Source organism: Triturus cristatus, chromosome 9 (assembly GCF_964204655.1).
Source record: "Triturus cristatus chromosome 9, aTriCri1.1, whole genome shotgun sequence".
NCBI lineage: Eukaryota > Metazoa > Chordata > Amphibia > Caudata > Salamandridae > Triturus > Triturus cristatus.
Genome location: NC_140592.1, coordinates 41,421,969 through 41,446,431, shown reverse-complemented (window position 1 = coordinate 41,446,431; position 24,463 = coordinate 41,421,969). Strand labels below are relative to the sequence as shown.

Here is a 24,463-nt window from a genome sequence, read left to right as displayed (position 1 = left end):
TGGCTAAAGGAAAAGCAGGAGTTTGGGCTTTTCAGTATAATGTATTGATATTTGGAATGTTTTGAGTGTCTTTAACGAGAAGGCGTTGCCTTTGAGGAAGAATGTGCAAATCTTGCTAAACCTAGAAGAACTTTCGAAAACATGTTTCTACTATTTAGGGAACTAGAAAAGAAATTGACTCACCAGCACAACACTCATGGGATTACCTGAGAAGGATGTTTAGGTGACCAATGCAGTGTGAGCTCGAGGAACAAGTGGAGTCTGCTGAGGATGAGCTTTATTACGTGGTGAGTCGAAGAGAGACTTTTCTTCAGTCAGTGAAGAGGAATGGAGAAAGGGTGTGGTCTTCTTTCGAGTGGTTCAAAAGGCGATGGAATATATGGTGTCCAAATGGCTAAGAGAACGAACTTGTGTGGCGAAATTCAAATCTCTGCCAAGATTGCGCCAGTTTTCCACTGATGTGAGAAACCAGCCTGTGGAAGTGGTACAGATGAGCTGGGTCTGGTGGCCTAGCGGACTAATGCATCCACTGTAGGGGCCTGTGTTCAACCTCATGGTCACAGGTTCAAATCCTGGGGGGGTCCACTCAGCCTTTCAAAGAAAGAGTACCATTGAGTTGGGTGACCAAAAACATCTGTTATTCAGCGCCAAGATGCCCTTGGGTGAATGTGCGCGTTACAAATGCACAAATTATGTTTATGTTATGAGACACAGTGGCATGACTGTGTAAAAAAAGGTTGAGAGAATAATTTTGGTGGCCACCTATTGACTAGGAAGTTGAATGTATGGTTTCATAGTTGCGTTGAGTGCAGCAGGTCTGGAAAGGGGCACTTATGGTGACAGTAGAATTTCCAGGTCTGTGGATTAATTTGGATTTGATTCTCTAGGACCATTTTTGTGCTTACCGCGGAGTTAATAGTATTCCATGGTTATTATAGATTATTTCTCGAAACGAATTGAAGTTACAATTAACAATCAATGGGATACAATGCTTATGATTGGGTTTCTGAAAAAAAAAAAAATTCCATGGAAGCTACGCCCAAAATGTTGATTTCGGACAATGCGGTGCAGTTTGTCTCACAGGCAATGCAACGAAGAGATAGAATATAGGAGAATTATTTTAGATCATCTCCCGGACAATGCTTTAGTGCAGATGGTTGGTACGTGGATGAAGCTATTTGGCAGTCACAGACCATCTGAATCGTTCCCACAGCAAAGGTCCCTCAAGCTTACATTCCAATTTCTGGCCCACTCTCTTTCACGATGACCCAGGATCTCGGTTCCAAATTCTGCACATGGGAAGGTCTCTTTCTTATAATATATTTTCATATTACTGTCGTAGTCAGAAGACCTTCTTTTCACCTCATCCAGGTCCACATCATGTGGGCGACAACACCTTTCTGGCCTCCCTGACCTTTAGCAGCCTAAACGGAGACACTCCAGTGGTGAAGTGAAGAGCGGTATGATAACCCCAAATTGTTTCCTTGGCAAACTGCACAGAAGCCTTGCCACAAGACACATCTGTCTTGATACCTTCCTTCAATAACCGATTAGCACTCTCCACAGCCTCGTTGGATTGAGGATGGTACAAAAATATGGTGAAATGCTTTAAACCTTTCTTTCCAATGAACACTTTTCTTTATCCGCTGAACAGGAGCTTCTCTGATGGCTTTGACTAAATCGTCCTTTGGCTTTGTAGCATCCAGGGTAACACAATGACCGAAATAGTCTACAGATTCGGTGAGGAAATTTACATTTATTCCTAGATACATTCATTATATGCTTCTTGATAACAGTCAAAATCTCCACCAAAATCCTACTACTTTCTGAGTCAAGGCAAACAATAATACATTGTCATGGAAATCCTGGACACCGACCACATCCTCAAAAAGACAACTCGCTAATTTTGGAAAATCACTTGCTGTGCTGGCCATGCACATAAGTAGTCACAGATCCAAATACGCACCAGATGGTGTGATAAATGTACATTTTTCTGACTCCTTTTTAAGTGAAACTCTGTGGTATGCTGCACAGAAATCAATGTTGGTAAAAACAATTGCATTTCCAACCAATGCCAACATCTCTTTCATTTCCGGTGATGGAAAGCACAGAATACACTTGTTGGAGGACTGGAGATCTGCTGATAAAAAAATCTGCCCTCCCTTCTTCTTGGCTATTACCATTGCACTGATCCACTTCAAAGCATTCACAGGCTCAATGGTTCCCTGGTCACACATATCCTTCAGATAAGTCTTCAATCCTTCCACACACTGATAGGAACATCTCTCACTATGTGTGCCACAGTGATTGCTCCCTTTTTCAAGATAATCTTGTGTTCAAACCTCCAGAATTTCCCCACCTTGACAGTATCTCTTCATAATCGCATAGAATCTCCGCAACACCATGATCTTCCTGTTCAAGTATCACTATGGGCGTGCTGGTGACATTCTTCAGTGTAATTCCAAATTGGCTCAGATCAACGAGCCCCATAATGTCCCATCCATGTATTGCTATGCATACATTTGTACAAAGGCACCAGTCCTTATATCTAAGGGTGTCTTCAAGGAGCCCAGTTGTTTTTATCCCACAAGCCTCATATGCCACTGCTCTGCTGTCTGCTTCCTTTAGTTGATCTTTATCCAAAAAGGATGCAAGATGGCCTCCAAATTATGGTCATTGGCAAATCAGACTCAGCCATGATCTTCAAATCAACATTCCCATTTCTCACTTCACAATATGATCTTTTAGTGGCCAAACCACTTTCTTGTCCTTCATCACCACAGTCAAAATGTAATAATAATAATAATACACAATTGTAAAGCGCGAATAATCACCCGTAAGGGTCTCTAGACGCTGGGGGCCGTCGGGAAGATTAAGCAAGCTATTGCCCAGAGTCACATGGTGCTGGGCTAATCTGCCGCCATCGCCGGGGATCGAACCGTCATCCCCAGATTCCAGAGTCAGTCACCCTGGCCGCAGCGCCACACCTCTTTATTCGTGCAGCGCTCTCCTCAATCCTGCAGTCACCCCTGTGCTTAGTTCTATCGCCTACAATTCCCATACGTCTGACGTTACTTAATCTTACCAGCCCATGCCAGTCTACAAAACCTAATGAAGCGGACATTTTTAAATTCAATTATTTCCGATAGCCGGGAAGTTAGTGGCCAGTATAGCTGCATGACCAACACCTGAAACAAACACTTTTATTACCAAAGGTTTTGTTCCTATATTTCTCATTAGCACGCGTGTCCCCCAGCCTTAATCACAGTACTCGCACAGGTACTCGCACGATGCTCACTATCACCGGATAAAACCTGCACGCTCATTGCTGACCGCTCAATTCATTAAGCGATCTTAATGGTCTCCTCAAGAGAACATAATAAGTTCTCACTTTTTCTGAATGACAGTTCATGACAATCTGTTCTCTAAAGTATTGTCCCGCACTGTTTTCAAAGGTACAAGTACTTGCAAGCATACAGAGAGCTGTCACATACTCCTCTATATGTTCTCTACTAGTTTGTTTTAAGAAATACAAATTATATATTTCTACCACAGTTTTTGTCTCAGTTACATTTTTCTCAGATTTTTTCACTCCCTCATATTCTTGCCACCTTCAAAAACCCTGCCGTATCGGCTGCAATTCAGGAGGATAATTAAAAAACACATTCTGTTTTGGTACCCAAACAGTTACACAGCAGGGCCAGTTTTATCTCTGAATAATAATATTTCTTTGCATCCATTTGCAAGCAAGTAACTCTCTTAAAAACGGCCCCACTGTTTCCACTTTTGTGCCAGCTTTCCTGGATTTTGTAGAAAATATAGCAGTTACTGGATGCCATTATCGCTGGCCATGTCTAATGCAATAAGCCTTAAAGTAGACATTTTGTTAAGAAATAATCAGGGGCATCTATTTAGTAGTCCATAACCAGCTTTATTATCAAATATGCAAGCACTGGCGAACACGTATTTTGCGATATACATCGCTTCCTCAGGGCCTCATATAGTTAACATGTTCCATCATAATCAAGTTGTCCTATTATCAGTAAAGTTCCAGTTTCTTATACAGTAGTCTATAGAAGTTGACACACCTTCAAAACCTGAAAAGCCAAGTGTGATGGCATAGTGCCCCGATGCCTTGCCACACACCAGGTTCTGGAGTGTGGCAATACATTTGGGCACTATGCCATGATGCTTGGTTATATTGACTACCTTATAGGAAACTGGAGCTTTACTGCATTCAAAATGCTTGTGGCACCCATGATGTTTGAGTGATATATTTTTGTCAACACAATGATGCTGAAGGCTACATCTGCTGGATTTGACACATACAACACTTAATTTAGATCTTAGTGGATGGGTTTCTCCGTCACAACGGTGATGGATATCCCGTGTGCTGGAATATAAATCCCCTGGGATATAATGGGATTTATATTTCGGCGGAGGGGATATCTGTCACCGTTGTGACGGAGTAACCCATCCACCGAGATCTAAATCAGACCCTTATCCTTATTCTCACTTTCAGCCTTCCGTAGTTCTCCATATTTTTCTGCTATTTTCACAAATTTGCCCGATTTTGCTCCCCCAGCCTTATCCTTGATAAGACACACTTGTTTTTCACTATCTTCTTTCATATCACAAGCACAACCATGCACATATTCAACACCTTCTGCAACAGCTGCCTTAAGATTGGGATTGGGTGACAATAACGTTTTCAGAATTCTAAGATTCTTTGTATAAAGCGCGAAATGATCGCAACTCAGTGAATCACATAGGACTCCAAATTCACAAACATTGGACATTTCTCGTAAAGCCACTTGTTCACAAAGTGGAGAAAAACATTGTCCACCTAATGCTATTAAACAGGCCTCAGATAATTTGGACGATTCTTGCTTCTTCTTCCCAATTTCCCACAGGCACATCCGTAAGGAAGCGGCGCGTGAGCGGTGGGATAGCGAAGGTCGAAGCGAAGCCGTGGAAATGGAAGACCAGCAGTGTGAGATGTGGATCAATGCTTTGAACCCTGTAAACAAGGCTGCGCTGTTGGCCTGGGTCAAAGAAACGGGAACCTCCCTGGTGCAGGTGAACAGTCAGCGGAAGTACAGCGGACCTCCCCCTGAACGGGCAGCTGCATCCCCTCCCTCTGGCTCCGAGGTGTTCATTGGCAAGCTGCCTCAAGACATCCACAAAGATAAATTGATCCCCCTCTTTCTGAGCATGGGCAAACTCTATGAATTCCGCCTCATGATGACCTTCAGCGGCCTAAACCGGGGCTTTGCCTACGCCAGGGACACCACCGCATTCGTGTGTCAGTGCACCGAGAAGTGCGAGCTGTGCGTCGACGGCATGCCCTGCCACCTGGAGCAGGGGGAGCTGAAAATGGCACTGCAGCAGCTGACTTCCGGAATTGAGGCCATCACTTTGTACCCAAGCCCCACCAAGAAACCCAAACTTCTGGCTGTGGTCAAATATAACTCTCACCGAGCGGCAGCAATGGCCAAAAAAGTCTTAGTGGAAGATAACTTGAGGTTGTATGGACAGAAGCTTAGCGTGGACTGGCTGAAACCGGACTTAAAGCAAAAACTATGAATTGTTTCAGTGAAAACCACTACCTCTCCTGGTGAGCCCAATTGGACAATTTCATCTGTTCCTGCCCAGCAGTCTGAGAAGAAGAAACGGGACCAGCTGAAATCCCGTGGCTGTATAGTGGATTTCCTATGCATACTTTGCAGAAAGATGCAGCTGGGCTCTACAGTATTCTTGGCCAACCTCTTGGCTGTTAGCCCAGAGGGACTGATGCGCTTCTGGTATCAGGTTGTAATTCAAGGCTATCCAATTCCATTCAATGGGTACACCTGGGCCATGCCTGACAAAATGGGTTTGCGAAACGAGCATGATAAGGCAGAGGAGGTTTTTGCTCTAATAGTCATAAAACCACTAAGTGAGTACAAAAATTAAATTTGTTAGGAGGGTGAATGTTACAGCAAAATGAGTAAGAGTGTGCATGGGATAATCTGCCATGTTTAATGCATGCCTGCAAGTAAGGTGAGATTCCCTCATTAAGGAATTTTCATTAAGGGAATAGACTTGACTGCTCTGTGAAAGGATGGGCACACTTTCCTTCGTCTCTCCGTTCTGTTTTCTTCTGCCCCGCCTGCCAACAACTCACCGAGGATCTGCAGATGACGAATGCAATTCAGAGTGGCCGACGCCTGAGGGAGATGTCTGAGTGGCTATGGAGGGGATGGGCTGGAGATCAACCCTCCGGCCGTCTCCTGCCTTTCCCGGGTTTACCGCAGTGGCCTGACCCCCTGCTTCGCCTTCCGGAATGGTGACTGGAACATGCGAGTGTTGTTTCCCCCAACATGGGTGCAGTTTCCGCGGAACTACGATCCAATTGCCACAAGCTTGTTTTTCATTTCTCGAGTCAGGGAAAGGAGCGTCCTCTTGGCCCCCGCTGCAGCCCCCCTGTTCCGGGGCTACTGGCTGGGCGCCTGAACTGACTTTGCGGCATACCGAATCGACGAGTCTGCTGCCCCGAACGTGTGCATGTAAATGACCTGAGTTTGATCAGCAACCTGCTGCCCTTCTTGTTCCGGTGGCTGCCCCCACCCAGCCCTACTCCATGGAGCAAGCTTCTTTGTGGTTTGGATTTTTGCATGTCCCGCCATTTTGTGTTAATGCCATCAGTGCCCGTGACCCAGGTCCTCCATCTTGGCGGCTTCAATCTGATTCAACATGCCGCTGGACTATGCCCTATGTCGCCTGACTGACCTTTAGCCTGAGTTGACCCCCCTCACCCTTGGTCTCATACACCCCTCATATCTTGCTCAGTCACCGCGACACCGGATGTTATGTTTGCTGATCTCCTAGCTGGTTTGTTTTGACTTTCACATTGACTTTTGGCTCCCCTGAAGTACTTTTCCCTTTACCGGTTCTACCTGGCCTGATCTTCTTCCCACTCCTTTTTACTTTTCCCCCTCTACCTTCTATTCCCCATATGACGTGTGTATATGGTATTCTATGCTATAGTATCTCTTGTTACTGTGTACTTTTTTCCTATGTGAAACTAGGCTTCTGTACCGGATGTCATTTTGTATCTCGCTAATCCTCGTGTAAAGCGCTCTGATACCTCCAGGTCTAGCCAGCGCTATATAAAACTCTGCAAATAAAATAAAAATCAGTGCGCTTTCTGATGCTTTATTGTCTATTATTCCACGATTATGCAGTAGTGCATGTTACTTATGAAGTGAAGACATGTTTTATTCTACCTATTGGTATCAAATATGACTCAAATAAGATGTGTCATTCTTGTCATGGCAACCCTGGTTCCCCCACCTCATTTAAAAAATAGAGTTGGTTGTGACCTAGCTGCTGATATACTTACCATTACTTAAGAGGATTACAAGTTAAAGTAAACTAAAAAACCAAATCAAAACAACTAACCGAAACAATAACCACTCCCAGGCAGCTACTCCTCTTCCTATTTTGCCAGCTGGCAAATATCACAACAATGTGATCTCATAAAGAGAGTGATCCAGTACTTATAAAACCCAGTAACTCATGCGAAAGAACACAGCGTACAGTATATTCTATATATCCTTCGTGAGACACAGTCCAATGCTTCTGTTTCCACTGTCTTCTCCTTCAGTCTTAACCATAAAACACCAAACCAAAATGGTGGACAAGCATCTCCCATACAAAGATGGCAGAAAGCTGCCCCATGGAAAAATATGCCTCTGCACGTGTGGTCCTGTACATGGCTCTTCACAGAAGACGCGCATATATGTTTAACAAGCCAGGCCGGGTATGGCCTTGCAGAACACCAGTGGACAATGATGAATAGGTACTTAACATCACTTTTTATTTACAGATATAATTAAAGTCAAAATAGCATATATACACTGTGTCACCTCCTGCATAGTCCCTGAATCCCAAATTGACCTCCACAGATGCTGGGTGGCAGCAGGGGAGATGGCACTACGTGCCCCCGCGCAGCGACCTAGGTTCAGGTGCTGTCAATGAAATAGACGAGGAGGTTCTACTCCAGCACTTGAGTGACATCATTCACACCCTGCAGTGATCCAGGCAGAGGCCTAGGGGCATATTTACCAGGCGTTAATGCCACCAAAACATCACTTTTTCCGATGTTCTGGTGGCATTAAGTCCTTTGCCTTATTTACAAGGCGGCATTAAACCACTTATCGTGGCTTAATGCCGCCTTGTAAATAATGCCCCTATTCACGCAGCACTTACAGTGAACGGGGGGCATTGAGTGTTGCAGTGGGTGTTCCGCCGCAACACTCATTGTTTTTTTACGCTGCCCCATATTTACAAGGTATGGGGCAGCGCCAAAAATAAGACCAGAAAATCCCTGGTCTTAAACAGGCGACGCGAGGAGAAATATTTTCGTTCTCTTCGGATTTTCCATTCTGCAGCACACATGGATAGAGCAAATCGCCTGTTAAGATTGTTTACGTGCAGGAAGGTTCCTTCCTGCACATAAACAATCCCCCTTGCAGCGGAGGCACCCTCGCAAAATGGCGCTAGGGTGTCTGCGCTGGCGCTGGGCAGCTTCTTTAGCGCCAGCGCTAAGGGAAATGCATGGGTGCGCTGTATTTTTGTCAATACGGTGCATCCCTGCATTTTGAAACTGACGGAGCGTGGCGTTACCAATTGTGGCGGAGCACAGCGCTCCTCCAGTGTCTTGTACACATGCCCCCAAGTGTTAGGGAAAGAATGCCCTCTTATCTACTCTACCCCTGAACGTTACCATAACATTCAAGGTGACATTCCACCATACACATTATAACAACTGCCTCCATCTCAGAGGATCTGAAGGTGACAGGGAACCCACCCTCCTGGAGTAGGGACACCACAGTTACGAGACATGAGCACCTACAGCACGATTGAAGCAGAACTCAGTGTAGTCATGTCCTCGAACCTATTCTTCGTAATGTTCCCAGAGAGAGGGTTTGGACGGTCACCTGGTATCTGGCTGTGACATGTGTCCCCAAAGAAGTTGGGTTCAGGAACGGCATGTTGTCCAGAAGGAGAACTCACCTCCAGGAACTCAGAAAGACAAAAAGTGGAAACAGAAGAATAGTTAAAAACTATAACTTTTTTTTATAAAAGTGGCATCCAAATACTCAGTGCCCTGGAGCAGTGATATTTGCTCAAACCAGTCAACAGAAGTCTCCAGGTGTATCCACCTCAGCGGATACAAAGTTGCAATGACAGGACCGGAGGCTCCGATTATGCTTCTCATTCTTTGCTTTATTACAACAGCAGCCAATAGAAAAACATATTTTTTTATTCCAAACTACAAATCCCATGAATCCAATACATCACAGTACCATAGAGACTATCACTACATAAAGCCCAGCTGAGGCAGACACCTCCTCTTTCTTTGCTGCTCCGCAGCCAGTTAAGTGCCTCTCCCTTACTGCTTTTATTATGATTGTGGTGTATGGGTTTGACGCGCACTGTGTATGATAATTAGTTTCATAATTCTATTATGGGTCTGACGCGCACTGTCTATAATTCTATTTTAATGTCTTGGTGGTAGTTTAGCTTTGCCAAAGCATTTGTCTGCTTACTTGTTTGAAGAGACGCTAGCGCTCGTTGTCCGTTTGGTTTTTTGCGCTGCTCGTGCAGCGGATCGCTCGCGTGTGTGGCTGATCGTCTGGGAGCGCTTCGGGCTCCCCGGCCGGGCGCTCTGCGCCCGTGGCCTGTTTCTAAGTGGAGCGGGAGTGAATGGGGCCTGAGGACGGCGTGTCTCTACTCGCGCGCGTCCTCTTTCTATTATTACGGGCGGCCTTCTCCGCACATGCGCGGCGGCCATTTTCCGATTTGGATGTTATCGGAGTTCGTTTTCGGAGCGGGAAACGCTCAATTTTTAAACTTGCAAGCCCGTATTGTGCCCCATCTGACGCCGAAAGCGGAATTTAAGCTTAGGGCTGATTAATATCTGCATAGGCTCTGCCGAGAGAGGTAGCAGGCCCTCCCTCCACTGTTTAAAGTCATTTATTGTGGCACTTGTGCCTGGCCTGCTTGGGGTTGTTCCTCTCCCCCTGATTTACTCCTCCCTTCGCACCATCGTTGTGCGATAAAGGTAAAAGCTGCTACTAGCACCATGGCTGATTATTCTTATGAGGAGGAGTATTATGAGTCTGAACCTGCGGGTTCATTTGAGCAAGACCTCGTTGAAGCCTTAGATGCTGGAGTTCAGCATTCTGTAAGCTCGGCGCTTGTGAGGGCGATTGCGCCCCTTAAGCGGCATCTGAATGACTACGCGCGACAGCAAGGCTGGCTCCCGGCCGCAAGTAACCAACCCACGCCAACTGGTAAGAAGGCTTCTAACCCTCACTCTGAGGACTTCGCTCGGCTATCCAGGGCCCTAGCGAATGATCACGCTTATTTGGCGCACTCTGACCAGAATGAGTCTTCTCACGAAGACAAGGGAGATTCCTCGGCGAACGGTGAGTCCGATCAGGAGGAATGCGCTCAGCATGCTAAAAAGACTAGGAAGGAGCATCATGTGCAGCCCACACCACCGCCTAGACACCTGACCTTCGACCCGTCGGATATCATTCACCCCAATTCTACGGCATGGACCCCCTTGCAGGAAGTGGCGGACTACCTCCAGTCAAACCTCCGTCGCCCTTTCGAAAAGGACGTCAGGGCACGCCTTAAGTCTGAGTGCCCCAGACCTGATTTGGCAGCCCGTGTGGGGGAGACCCCTGAAGTGGACCCGACCATGATAACCTACCTTCGGGTATACTCTAAGGACCCAAAAAAGGGCATTGACCGCGCCTGGCGGTCATGCCAGGATAAGCTTCTAGATTTGTCAGGGCCTTTGGCAAACATTCTTGAGATGGGTCTCCAGGCAAAAGAGTCCGGGTCTCCAGTGGATCCCGATGACCTCATTGGTTGGGCGCAGCGTGCGGTATGCTTGTTGGGCAATGCCAACTGCGCTATGACTAGCGAAAGGAGGAGATCGATCCTCCTCAAGCTAGACCCTAAACTGGCGGAGTTATCTTCCTCGGAGGCAGGTCCAGTAGTCCAGGGTCTCCTTTTCGGGCAACCCTTTTTGAAGGAGCTCACCAAATTCGTGGCTACTTTCAGCGGCCTGGATACGGTGCAGAAATCGCTACGGCGTACCTTCCGACTGGTTTTCGCCAGGGCCGGACGAAATCGAGGGCGGTCGTCCGGCCGAGGTCATCCCCAAGGCGCCCCACGTGGTCAACACCACAACAGAGGAGCTTACCAAGAGAACTATTCAGGGAACTCTAACTTCTACCCCTCCAGACGAGCGCGAAACCGTTTCCGCAGAGGCAGGTTCGGTGGCAACCAGGGAAAACACCAGGATTCAGGATCTGCAGGTGAGACTTATCCTTTGTTCAGAGGTACAGTTGGGGGGTCGCACTCAATATTTCCTGCATACTTGGCAAACGCTCTCGCAGGATCCCTGGATCCTGGAAACGGCACGGGTGGTTACAAATTGGAAATGTACAACACCCCCATCCAGCGTTTCCCTCCCCCTCCCATCCATTTTTCCCAACTCGATCAGAGTTTTATCACAGGCGAAATACACTCCCTCTTACAGAAGGGGGCGGTTGTCGAGTCTCAGCCCCATTCTCGCGGTTTCCTCAGCAACGTGTTCCTGGTCGAAAAGAAAGGGGGCGGGTACAGGTTGGTTCTGAACCTCAAAGAATTCAATGGCTGGATCGTTTACCGCCATTTCAAAATGGAGGGCGTCTACCTACTGCGCGATCTGCTGCAGGAAGGCGATTGGATGGTCCGGCTGGACCTGAAGGACGCCTACCTGGCCGTGCCCATATACCCTCCTCATCGCAGTTTTCTTCAGTTTCTGTGGCAAGGCGTCTGTTACGAGTACGCGGTTCTTCCCTTCGGACTTTCGTCAGCACCATGGTGCTTCACGAAACTCCTTCGTCCGGTAATGGAATCACGCGGAGTGAGGCTGATCGTCTATCTGGACGACGTCATTATCATGGCGCAATGTCCGCGTTTAGTGACGACGCATCTGGAGTGGTCCATTCACCTTCTTCAAAACCTGGGCTTCATTGTGAATTCTCAGAAGTCTGTTCTGGTGCCCCCGCAGTCTATAGAATTTCTGGGTTTTCAGGTGGATTCTCGCATCTGCCAACTTCTCCTACCCGCACCCAAGATCAAAACGATAAAGAAAGAATTGAGGTCGATAGTGAACAAGCGGACTGTGTCCTTGAGATCCATAGCCCGGGTAGTGGGCTTGTTGGCCTCCTCGATTCAGGCCATCTTTCCGGGCCCCTTTCAGTACCGTGCTCTCCAACGATTAAAGATTCAACATCTCCGCAAAGGCCTCAGCTATGCCGATCAGATCCCTCTTTCAGAGGAAGCGAGGTGGGAAATGTTGTGGTGGCTCGACCACATGGAATCGTGGAATTGCAGAGCCATTTTCGGGTCCAATCCAGAGGTAGTGATCGAATCGGACGCCAGTCGTTGGGGCTGGGGAGCCCGCTGCGGTCCGATCTCGACGGGGGGGTCGTTGGTCTCTGGAGGAACTCTCCCTTCACATCAATTGTCTGGAATTGTTAGCGGGATCATTCGCAATTCGCAGTCTCTCCCTGCAGAAGATGAACTGCTGCATTCTTCTAAGAATGGACAACATATCAGCAGTCCGGTACGTGAACAAACTTGGGGGTACACGATCTCGCATCCTGGTGGAGATTGCCAACGATTTTTGGCATTACTGTCTTCAGTACAATCTGTCAATAGTGGCGGAATACCTCCCGGGCAGGAAGAACGAGGTGGCCGATTGGCATTCCGGGTACCTACAGGATTACAGCGATTGGCGGTTACACCCTCGAGTCTTCCGGATGCTGAACCTCCTATGGGGTCCGTGTCAGTTGGACCTGTTCGCGTCACGGCTGAACAAGCAACTTCCGGATTTCTACAGCTGGCGCCCGGATCCGGAGGCGCTGGCCTCGGATGCGTTTCTTCAAACCTGGCCACCAGTCCTTTGTTATGCCTTCCCGCCGTTTGTCATGATTTCCAGGGTCCTGGCTCAGGCCATACGCCAGCGAACAGAGATGGTGTTGGTTACACCTTTGTGGAGAGCCCAAGCTTGGTTCCCGATAGTTCTGGAAATGTCTTGTGCGGCACCAATTCTCCTCCCTCAGAGATGGAACCTGTTGCTGGACCCTCTTAAGGCCCCTCATCCGTTAGTGGACTCAGGTCAGCTACCTCTTGTAGCGTGGCGAGTTTCAGGGACAGATGGCAGGTCCCGGGACTTTCGACAGACGCTTCCGCTTTCGTCAAGCAGGCGTAGTCAGATAGTACCCATAAGCGGTATTCATCAGCATGGGACAAGTGGTGTAGCTGGTGTGTTCAACGGGACGTCAATCCCACTACAGCTAATGTCTCCATGGTCATGAATTTCCTTGCTTCTTTGGCGTCATCTGGGTTTGCTTATAGGACAGTAAACAATTTCAGATCCGCTATTTCCGCTGGGCATGCTCCGTTGGAGGGCAAGCCAGTGGGAGAGCACCCTCTGGTGTGTAAACTACTTTGGGATATCCGGATGGTCAGGCCTCCGTGTCCAAAGTACTCTTTTTTGTGGGACGTGACAGTGGTGCTTCGCTTTTTGGATTCTTGGCCACCTAACGAGCACCTGTCACGGAAACAGCTTTCCGCCAAACTGGCGATGTTATAATGTTTGGTCTCTTGCAAGAGAGTTTCTGATATTCGAGCTTTGGATCTCGCGGGTCGTCGGTTCTCCCCAGAAGGGGTGACTTTCTCTATCTCCAGATGGACCAAAAGCAATTCCACTTCAGTGTCTTATCCGGCCTTTCCGGATAATCCCAATTTATGTGTGGTGCAATGTGTCAAAGCGTACGAGGTGAGTACAGCTAGTTTCCGTTCCGACCTGCAGGGTCAACTGTTGATTGCATTGCAGAAACCCTTTCACCCAGTGTCTTCAGCTACTTTGGCGAGATGGGTGCGTTGGCTCATGAATGAAGCAGGCATTGATGTGTCTCAGTTTGGTGCACATTCTGTGCGTGGCGCAATGGCGTCTAAATCTTTTTCCTTAGGTGTAACCCTATCCGACATCATGAATACTGTGGATTGGTCAAATGAGTCTACCTTTAAATCGTTTTATTACAAACCTATAATGGATATTGCATCAGTGGTGGTGGCTAGGCTTTAAACCAGCATAATCGGAGCCTCCGGTCCTGACATAGAATTAAAAATTTGCGAACATTCGTGACAAGAATTTTCAATTCTATTAAGGACAACGGAGGCGAGGATTATCCCACCCAGAGTTTATATGGTTACTTGAATGTATATGTAAATCAATTTATGATGGTTTTAGGTTGCATTTTATTGGCTTCCTTATTTCTCTCTCTTCCCCCCCGTTTTTTGTAGCTCTTATACCATTTGAGATTGGAACATGGTTTGGGGGATTACCGTTATTACGGAATTTTATCTTTGTTTCAGATTCCAGTGGCAAGTGAAAATTGCTCTCTGTTCAGGATATCGTTGGGAATGGCTTTTCCCTTCGCGATGTGAGGCTCGCTCGCCTGTTTTTGATCATCAGGGATTCGTTCCTTGGAGCCGAAGTTCGCCTATTGGTTTCCGGATGTTTGGTTCACATGGACAATGGTTCAAGATCTCAGTTCAAGAAGGAGTAATTTGTTTCAAGTTCTGGACTTAACAGTTAACGGTCACGCAAAGAAAGAGGAGGTGTCTGCCTCAGCTGGGCCTTATGTAGTGATAGTCTCTATGGTACTGTGATGCATTGGATTCATGGGATTTGTAGTTTGGAATAAAAAAAGATGTTTTTTTATTGGCTGCTGTTGTAATAAAGCAAAGAATGAGAAGCATAATCGGAGCCTCCGTTGTCCTTAATAGAATTGAAAATTCTTGTCACGAATGTTCGCAAATTTTTAATTGTTTTATAGTCTCTCGTTGATTCTGTGCGCCAGCAAGCACCTCGCCTTCCTGTGCGGCTAAATGAGGTCAAGAGGTAAGAGCTTCAGGAGCTAATGGCTGGTTCTGAAACCTGGGACAGTAGGAGTTGAGATGAGTGTAAGAAGAGTTGCTGTTTCCCTTGAATTGCAGCTCTATGATCACCCACCCCATTGGTGTGTAAGGGACTGAAGGTAAGTGTTTCTCCAACTTGTTCAAAGGAGGAATGGCGCATCAGTGGGCTGATCTTGGGTCATTATATTTGCCTTCCTTCCTGCTCTTTTCCTGCATGATGTATGGGGTCTTCAGTCCTGGAGCACTGTGTGATGAGAGGAGTCCATTGCAGACTTTGTGCCGCGTCGCGCCCTACGGTTGGTTCTGTTGCCACTACAAGCAGCTCTGCATCTAGGGGCTGGAGAGAGCCCGTCACTCCCTCTGTGCCACACCACACGGATCTGGGATCCTGTCAGCGGGTCCTGAAACAGGGGACATCCTAGTTGAATTTGGAGAAGATGAAGCTGGCACTGGCCTCATCATGGTGTTCACCGCTCACTCAAATGAAGACCACGGAAGGCGTAAAGATCAGGTCAGCCCGTTGGCAGCCTCGGCAGAGTATGAATTGGTAAAAAGATTTGAAAAATGAATGTCTCTCTGGTGGAAATTCTGTGTAGGAACAAATTAGTATTGAGGACTGGCAAACTTCTATTGGTAATATCCTTCATCTGAGGTACATAATCCTGCTTTCGTTGCAAAAAGACAGCAGATACAATAAAAACTAGAAAGAGCTCCTGGTAACAGGGAAAGGCGAGATAACCAATAAATCTCAAAGAAAAATCTAGACTTATGTCAATCACGCATCCTTAGACTTTAGTAAGACTTATATTCACTAGTGCAGATTCAGCAAAATGACACACAAACCTCTGCCTTTACAATTTTGCCTGGCATTGGTGAGTCTAAAACACAATTTTATTTATTTTTGCAAACTCATGCAATAGGCATTAAAAGTTTAAAATTAATTTAAAAAAAAAAAAAATACAAAAGCCGCTGTCTAAATCTGCATGTATTTTGCAAAAAAATTAGAATATGACCGATTTCAAAATAAAAATTAATAGAAAAAAACCAATTAAATGAAAGCTGATATTGGCTTACCAGCACACTTTGCAATTAAGTGGACTATTTGGTGGTACATGTACAGAATCAAAGTGTGAATACTCTCAGGGAAGAGAGCCAGTGGCTAAAGCATACAGACCTATCTGCGCCATGCTGTATGCGGTGTTCGGGGGATGGAAAGGTGAATGACACTTCAGCAGACCAATGGGTAAAGAGGGCTGACCAAAAGTCAATGTCTATATAAATGTATTTTTATTGTGATTTCCATAGAAAACCTGAGCCTGGCGAGACAGGTTAAGCTGTCGATAGTACAGCCTTAATGGTGGCGAGACTCTTGACTTCTCTGTTCCAGTGCTTTGTAATAATTACTCGCCAAGTTCTGTTCTTTTCCTCGTTAAGTAAGCTTTGCCTTCGAGTTCTGCAGAATCTCGCTGGCTTTAAGAATGTTGGTGGGGGGGGGCATGGCAGGCTGCCGAGCGAAATGGCCACCACCAACTTTAGTAGCACCGGGATACCCTGACCAACTCCCCAACAAATCCGCTCACTAATCCAATTGCAGACAGCCAAACGAGGCGGTAAAGGCAGCGGAACCCATCAAGACCAGTCTGTGGTGGTCGAGCCCCCGCAATAGACTGAAACAACTTGCCAGAGCCGCCGGGAAGATCGAGGCCCATGCAAAGGCTTGAAGCCGGGACCGCTAGTGAAGGGCGGGCTAAAGCCTAGGATGCCACCACCCGACCCCAAGTACTGGAGTACGGGACAAAGAAAGGCGCTCGACAAAATCGGCAGCAACCGACCACTGAAGACACTCTGTGAATAAAGGCCGGATAAGCGGACAAAGTGTCGGAAGCGATCGGGGAAACTGCGGCCTACTTGCGAGGGGAAGCCGGGACATCGGGTCACAACGGAGCAGTGGTCGAAGTGGGGGAAAAAAGAGTAGGGGAACTGTGGGCGGAGAATCAGAGGGCGGGAATAACCCAAGGATTGGCTCAGTGGGCGGAGCCAGAGATGTGGCCAGAATGCGCAAATATCCCAATTTTTAGTATTTGTTTGGCATTTCACTGCCCAGTTTAATCAACCAATGGATACACATGATTATATAAGGTTATAATGAGTTATTGACAGTAAAACACATTCACAAAGTGGGATATGCTTCTAATCACAGAATGTCCCAAATACGATAAAATGTGGAAGCACAAGCCATGTGTCGCCGAGCCATGGAGTTTGTCATCAGCACTTATTCCCTTTTTCAACAACAGCAGTTCAAACATGAATGGCAGAATATCCTAGTTTGCAAATGTTTTCTATATAACTCTGGCTCTGCCATATTTGCCTCCTAATGCAGGATCTGCTGCATGATCTGATCATTTAAACTAATAAATTGTTTATAGCTCAAATGTATCAAAAGTTCATAGAAAATGTGACTTGTTTTGCTGCGGAGTGGATGGCTTATTGCAAAGGTTGACTGATCACCTTTCTTACTGTTGCATTTGTATGTTACACTGGTACTAATAAGGCAACATCTTTCCAGAGACTGTTAGCATATGTACACATGTCAAAATAATAAAATATCAGAAAATATACTGCATTACACTGCAGCCTTTTTTTAAATGCATAATTTAGTCAACACTGTGGAATACATCTTGTCCTCCTTTGCTGCATATTTAATTCCAGTGGCCCCACAGCAAGCAGCACATGTCAAAAGTGCTTGTGAATGAAGCAGAGAGACTGTGAAGTTTGCAAACTTAGTTTGGTGTGCGTGCAAATCCTGCATTGCCGATCCCTGGTGAGTTGCAGCTACTACTGCTGAAACAAGGCCAATGGGTGAGGCAGACTGGCCTCAAGGGCAGGGTCGGCCTTAGCACTGGTGGTGCCCTGTGCATTAATGTTGGTTATTGCCCCCCAATGGCCACCTCTGCCATGGATTCCCTCACTACCACCCTTTAACAGTGCCCCTCAAGTCTCCATAACCACACTCTCTCTCAGATGCATTTAATTTGATTTACAGCGCCACTCATACCAGTGTAGGGTGTCAGAGCACTTTACATCACACACATTACTCAGAGACAATCAATATGTGTGTAAATCACTGTATAGAAAATGTTACATAAGACTAAGGACTACAAGGTGTAGGAGTCACATGACAACCATACTACTAGGCGGTATAGTTTAATAGTGATTGGTCAGGAGAAACATAAACTCAGAATTTTAAAACGTAATACCATGGTTGGGGATTCTCTTTAATAATCAGAATTGATTTCTGTCCAAAAGAACACTTTTTGCAACATTAGGATAATCAAAGACTGGGGGGGGAAACATAACGCTCTAATTTATACCTTGCAGGTTGTATGCAGCTCTTAGATGAAAGTTAGTAGCTCACTGTTGTATGTTAGGATTTTAACTTATAAACTGCAAGTAACAAAAGGATCTCTCTGACAAAAGCAGTAGCCCACTGACCTATTTACATTATGTGCACTTTGTGATGTGTATAGGAAGGTGGAATCTGACAACATGGTTGCCCCCACTTTTTTCCTGGTGTTTTGCTGGTTTTCGACTTAGTCTGCCTGGGATCCTGCTATTCAGGACCCCAGCCTATCTGATTTCTCCCTTAAATTGATTACAAGTACTATAGGTACACTCCAGATTGGAATCTGGGGTACCCTTATAAGTCCCTAGTATATGGTATACTATGTACCAAGGGCATAGGTACCCCAGAAGCCTACCAGGGGCTGCAGCATGTATTGTGTCACCCCTGGTAAGCCTTCCAAAATGACACCACAGGTCTGCTACTGCAGCCTGGGTAAGGTGGTGCATGCACCCCTTACTGAGATATAGGTTCACAATATCTCTCCATATCACTGCACATATAAACCTATCAGTCACCCCTATGGCAGGCCTTACCAATCCTGAAGGTAGGGTGCTGGGTTTTATGTGAGAGGGTGCCCATGCATGAGCAGAGCCCCTCAGCAGCCTTCAGAACCTTTATTCTGGGGTTGTTTGTGATGCTGCCAAACCATACACTCTTAAGTGCATTATAACCAAACGGTAAATGCTAACTTTGGAATGGCTGCACGGAAACATGTTGTATTTGGTGTCAAACACTTTGGAATCATACCCCCACACCAGTAATTGGTGTGGGAGTATGATCCCACCCTTCTAGAACGAGAGACATGACAGCACCGGTATACCCGGTACCAGCTAACAGAGCACGGGCATCACAAAATGGATGCCGTCAGCCACAGACACGAGTCTGCCCTCCTGTTGCTGGATGAAACTCCGGCAGGGGAGGCCTGGACAATAGGTTTCCTGTCACAGGGAGGTGTCACCACCTCCCAGAAAGGCTTTAGTGTATTGGGGCTGGGTGGGTGCACTCCAAGAGTGCTTTGAAGTTCAGCACTGGGGGCACATTTGGTGTCCCTGTACATAGTCCAGCTCAAACCGGTTGCAGGGGCTACCAGCTGCTCTGGCGCGAAACTGGACAAAGGAAATGGGTGTAGCCACCCCTCTTTCCTGACCCTCCCATAGGTGGGTCCCTAGAGTTTGTCCCATCCCTTCCTTGGGTATAAGAAAGGAACCCCTGGCTACAGGACTTTAGATTACACCTGGACGAAACTCTGATACTGAATCCTGGCACTACAACGATCTACATTGAACTAGATAAGTAAAGAATCTCCCTTGGAGTAAAGGAGTTACTCCCCTGCAAGGCAGGCACCAAAGACAGATCTGCCCGGTTTGCAGCTCCGAAGCTCCCGCCAGACTCCGAAGAATTTTGCAACACAGGAGGTGGGTTTCCGTGGTCTTAGAGGTCGAACAGTACCCACAGCAAGTCTGAGGCCCATATCCCTCGTGGCTACTGTGCACACCGAACCCCTGGACACCGCGTCACTTTGCAGAAGCATCAGCTTTCCAACAACTCCTGCAGTTAAGCTTTGGATTACTTATAGCCCTGACCCCGAGCAGCATTTGCACTGAAGATTGCCCGCTTACACTCCATGAGTGTTCCGTGAGCTGGCCCTTTGTGTTTTCTCTCGAGGTCCCTTCGCGATCCCTAGTCCGTCGACTGGTGGGTCCCTGTGAAGGCAACTTTACGTCTAATTAGGCTTACCTGATTGCTCCAGACGTGTCCTGACTCTCCATTGCTTGGGGAGTCCCCAGGACCTTGCTGGTCCGCACCAAAGCATCTTTTCTCTTCCTGCTTGGGTTGCTGTTGCCAAGGCTTGTTGTGTTCAATACGAGGACCGACACCCCAGCACTCGACATCCTTTGTGGGACAGCTCAAATCCAGCTTCTGGTTGTCGTCGACGCCTCCTGGTCCTCGTGGCTGCAGAGTCAAGCTTCACCTCTTCGCACTTGAATCACCCAACTTCGGTGGGCATACGTCTGTCGTGCTCCTGGTCACTGGCAAGTGACCCAGACTCTGTACCCTCTGCTTTCAGGTTCTTCTGATCTTCGATCCAGGCTTCGATCACACCGGACACTTTTCTCCTTCCCGGCAGCAGCACTTTGCAGTAGATCGCCATTGAAATCAACGACTATCCCCGACACCATTTGACACCTATGCACCCGGCTTCCCTGGGTGAGGTAACTCAAGTACTCCGGTGCTCCCGTGGGTGGTTCCTTGGGGTCCCAGCGATTCTACGTGCTTTAGGCACTGTGTCTAGTCAAGTCGTGGTTCTTATACCACTTTCTTAATATATGGTTTGTTCTGCTCCTAGGGCCCATTGTATATTGTGCGATTTACTGTTGTTTTAGAACTGTATTATTGTGTATCTTGGACTCTAATCTCATAAAGAGATTAGTAGTGAGTGTTTAGAAATAAATACATATATTTTATATATACCTTGTGTGGTTCTCCTTTCATTTAGTGATTCAAGAGGTTATAATCTGGTAAACCAAGCTGCTTTACACTCCTTCAAACTTAGCCTGAAGGCCGCTCTCCAAAGCAACCACTAGGATAGCTTTCAATAAAGGTTGTCTTTAACCCTTTCATCAATAAGGGTTGTTTGGACTGGTACAGGGTGCCCACTATAACTAGTGGACAGCATATACCAGGCCAACTTCTCACAATCTGTATGGTACATGTTCTTTGCAGCAGGCACATTAACCCTCTAAGCTACCTTTCCATGAATCAGAACTTCCACTAGACAAAATGATCTCTCTCTAGGAAGAACATTAAACACCAGAGTCATCATGACATTTTTATTGTTGCCGAAAATTGCTGGAGGCCAGGAAGGAGGCAGCAAGCACTTTTAAAACCTTAATATACTTGCAAACATAATGCCTCCACCCAAAGTCAGCACCCGGTGCGGTCACACCGGTTGCACTGCCCTAGAGCTGGCCCTTCTCAAGTGTCCTGTGACCTCAGTGACAGAGTCACTGTCACTCTAGGGTATGCTACTTCGTAGGCCTGTCTGCAAGACTGGAGGTGAACTTCAATATGGATTGTGGTGGACAAACCTTGAAGGTTAACCCACACTTGTCACTGCTAGGGTCCACCTGCTGGTGCTACGACACCAGGGCTTCTAAGGTCCTGCGAAGCCTTCTAAGGTCTAGCATGGGATTGTGCTCTCTCAGAAGAGTCGTCTGGTGGACTGGTTATTAAGGCTGAACCTGGTTCCCCAGTTACAAATTCAGTAGCTCTGGCCATAGTGCCACATCCTCTCCCCCACTGAACACCATACTGCTCCACTCAGAAAAACTCACACTGCCTTCAACTACAACCCAATTGTTGCCAGCTATAAACACCTGGATGCGGCTCAATTTAAATGACGCAGAGCAATATGCAGCCTACAAAAAAAAGTGACAACATCCTGGAAAAAGCGAATACTCGAAGGGAATGCATAATTTAGCAAACCAGGTGAATTGTAAGCAGGAACAACATGGTTACCTTAATGCGTTTACACTCACTATTCAGAAATCAGTGAGTGCTTTTGCCTGAAAAGTTAAGGACATGACTACAGGGCCATGAATGGGCCCATTTCAATGCCCATTGCTTATATCCTTACAAAACGTAAGCAGTATGATAAAAAGACCACATCCCTGGACGCAGAGCCGTAGTACACATTGTGTTTTCCAATCCACACTTTGCAGTACCTCCAGGATTTGTACACTAGTTGTAAGCCCAGGGAAAACAAAGACAAGAAAACAAAAATAGCGCTTCACTGGCAAACTCTGTAAAAGTGGCGCTAATGTGTTTGGGTGTGAATAAAACCAATCTGGTCAGTTTGCCACCAGCAGGCGCGCAACACCCATTGGCGCGCACACACAGCTGCACCTGAGCACTTCACAGGTCTTTTAACCCCTTCGCTGCGGCGGGAATTCCGCCGCAGCGCTGGGGGGGGTTTGGGGGCAGCACGGTGGCGCTGTGCTCATGACGGAGCCACTCCGTCATGAGCCACGGTTGAGCTGTGCTCATGACGGAGTGGTTCCGTCATGACTCCGCCCACGGCGCTAATCGCCTGCACAGGCGGGGAATTAGCGCCGCGTGGGCGGAGTGGCCGCCAACGGCCGCGGCATGACGGAACCACTCCGTCATGAGCACACGGCGACCGTGGCTCATGACGGAGTGGTTCCGTCATGAGCAGGGGAGGGGTTAAAGACCATTTGCATGTTAATGAGGCCTCGCTGCTGTTTCACCCCTTCTAAGAGCCCCCTGCAGCTCCACTCCGCCTATTGCTTAAAGATTATCCCCCCCGAAATTTCTTTGCCCCCCCCCGAAATTTAGCTCTAGTAGCGCCTATTTTTAACCTTTTATTCCAGATGCTGCACATTTCCAGCAAAAATTCTTTTCTTTTTTGGATCCATTTCACAGGGGAGGAAATAAGAGAAAGGAGAGGAAAGAGAGTGAAAACCCTGTCTTGAAGTCATGGTTTTCAGTAAGGGAAGAACTGCTAGACAAAAAGAGAGGGAAGAGGGAAAGAGTTGGGGGGAGGAGGGGGGGGCAGCTGAAGCTACAGAGCAGAAGCAGACACTGTTACTTCTCTGCCGCCCGTCCTCGAACGCCAGGAACACGCCAAGAACTCCGAGCTTTAGTTATAGGTGATGGCGATTTCTTGCGTCCCGGGACGCATTTTCAAAATAAAAAAGTAGGGGAACGGAATAGCTGGAATTGAAGAAGTAACAGTGCAAGCAAAGGACCGGCAAAGAACGCATATGCAGAGGGAATACATTAGCAAGAAGAGGTCCCATTGAGCAAGGCAGAAATTACCCAACCAAGCATTGCCCAGGACAGCGCCACGGCTCCCCCCCCCCCATGTTCGCTGATGGCGGGGAATTTAACCCATCAGCAAGTCGCACATCGGTGGATTGTGAGGGCCTTAATTAAGACAGCGGGCCCACAAAGACTCCTTCCTCGGACCGGCCTGACCGGCCTGCTGCAGCCACCCCCAGGGGCCCTAAAAATCTAACAACAACAACAACAATTCCATAGTGCTGCTACATTCTGAGCGTCTCTGGGGCAGATGTGGCTGGTGCGGCTGAAAAAGGAACACACCTGAGGAGAGACCCCCGCTACATTCCAAATTGGAATAAAGCATGCAAGAGACAAAACGAGGCAGGAAAACCGAAAGGACGTGTGGGGCCACGCCCTCCCACAGGTAGGCAGCGGTGATTTCTCCTAACCAAAATTCATAAAAGAATCGCAGTATTCACACAGTCCTGGCTACGCAATGCGCACCTAACGAAACTTGATACATTTTCATGGGCCAAAGGACAACCGGTCCCTGCAGACCAAGCAATAGCCCAGCCAGAAGGGCAAACCCCCATGGAGGAGAAGGAAATCACGCTCCAAGACATCATGTCCACGCTTAATAAAGCACACTCCTCCTCGGAAACTCGTATAGACTCAGCATCCATAGAAATCACACTGGTTCAAGCAGATCTCAAAAACATGAATGCAAGAGTCACCGAGGTGGAGAAAATAACCGCAGCCCTGCATGAGGACACAGATAACCTCAAGCTCCATATCCGACAGCTACAAGACACAAGTAAGATGCTCACCGCCAAACTCGAGGACTATGAAGGCCGCTCACGGCGTAACAACATTAGGATCATTAGGGTCCTGGAAAAAGCTGAGGGCCCAGCCTATTTGTGGAAGAACTAGTCCAAAAACATTTGCAACCCCGAAGAGTATCGACCTATTTCTCAGTTTAATGTGCTCACCGGGTGCCGGGACATAGACCCAAACCAGGAGCCTCCCGAGACCAATTCTGGCTCGAATCTTTAACTTCCGCGACCGCAACATAATCCTCCAAACGGCTTGTGCCGCCCCACCGTTACACTATGCCCAAAGTACAATGACTTTCTTTCCAGATTACACGGCGGCTGTACAAAAGCAGAGGCATAGGTTCCTTGAAGTAAAAAAGGAACTGAAACGATGTGAACTTAA

General features: G+C 47.3%; 1 pseudogene; it reads left to right on the top strand.

Moving 5' to 3' along the window:
* Nucleotides 1–4,977: 4,977 nt before the first annotated feature.
* On the top strand, nt 4,978–5,955 carry LOC146797340 (dead end protein homolog 1 pseudogene; annotated as a pseudogene).
* Nucleotides 5,956–24,463: the final 18,508 nt, after the last annotated feature.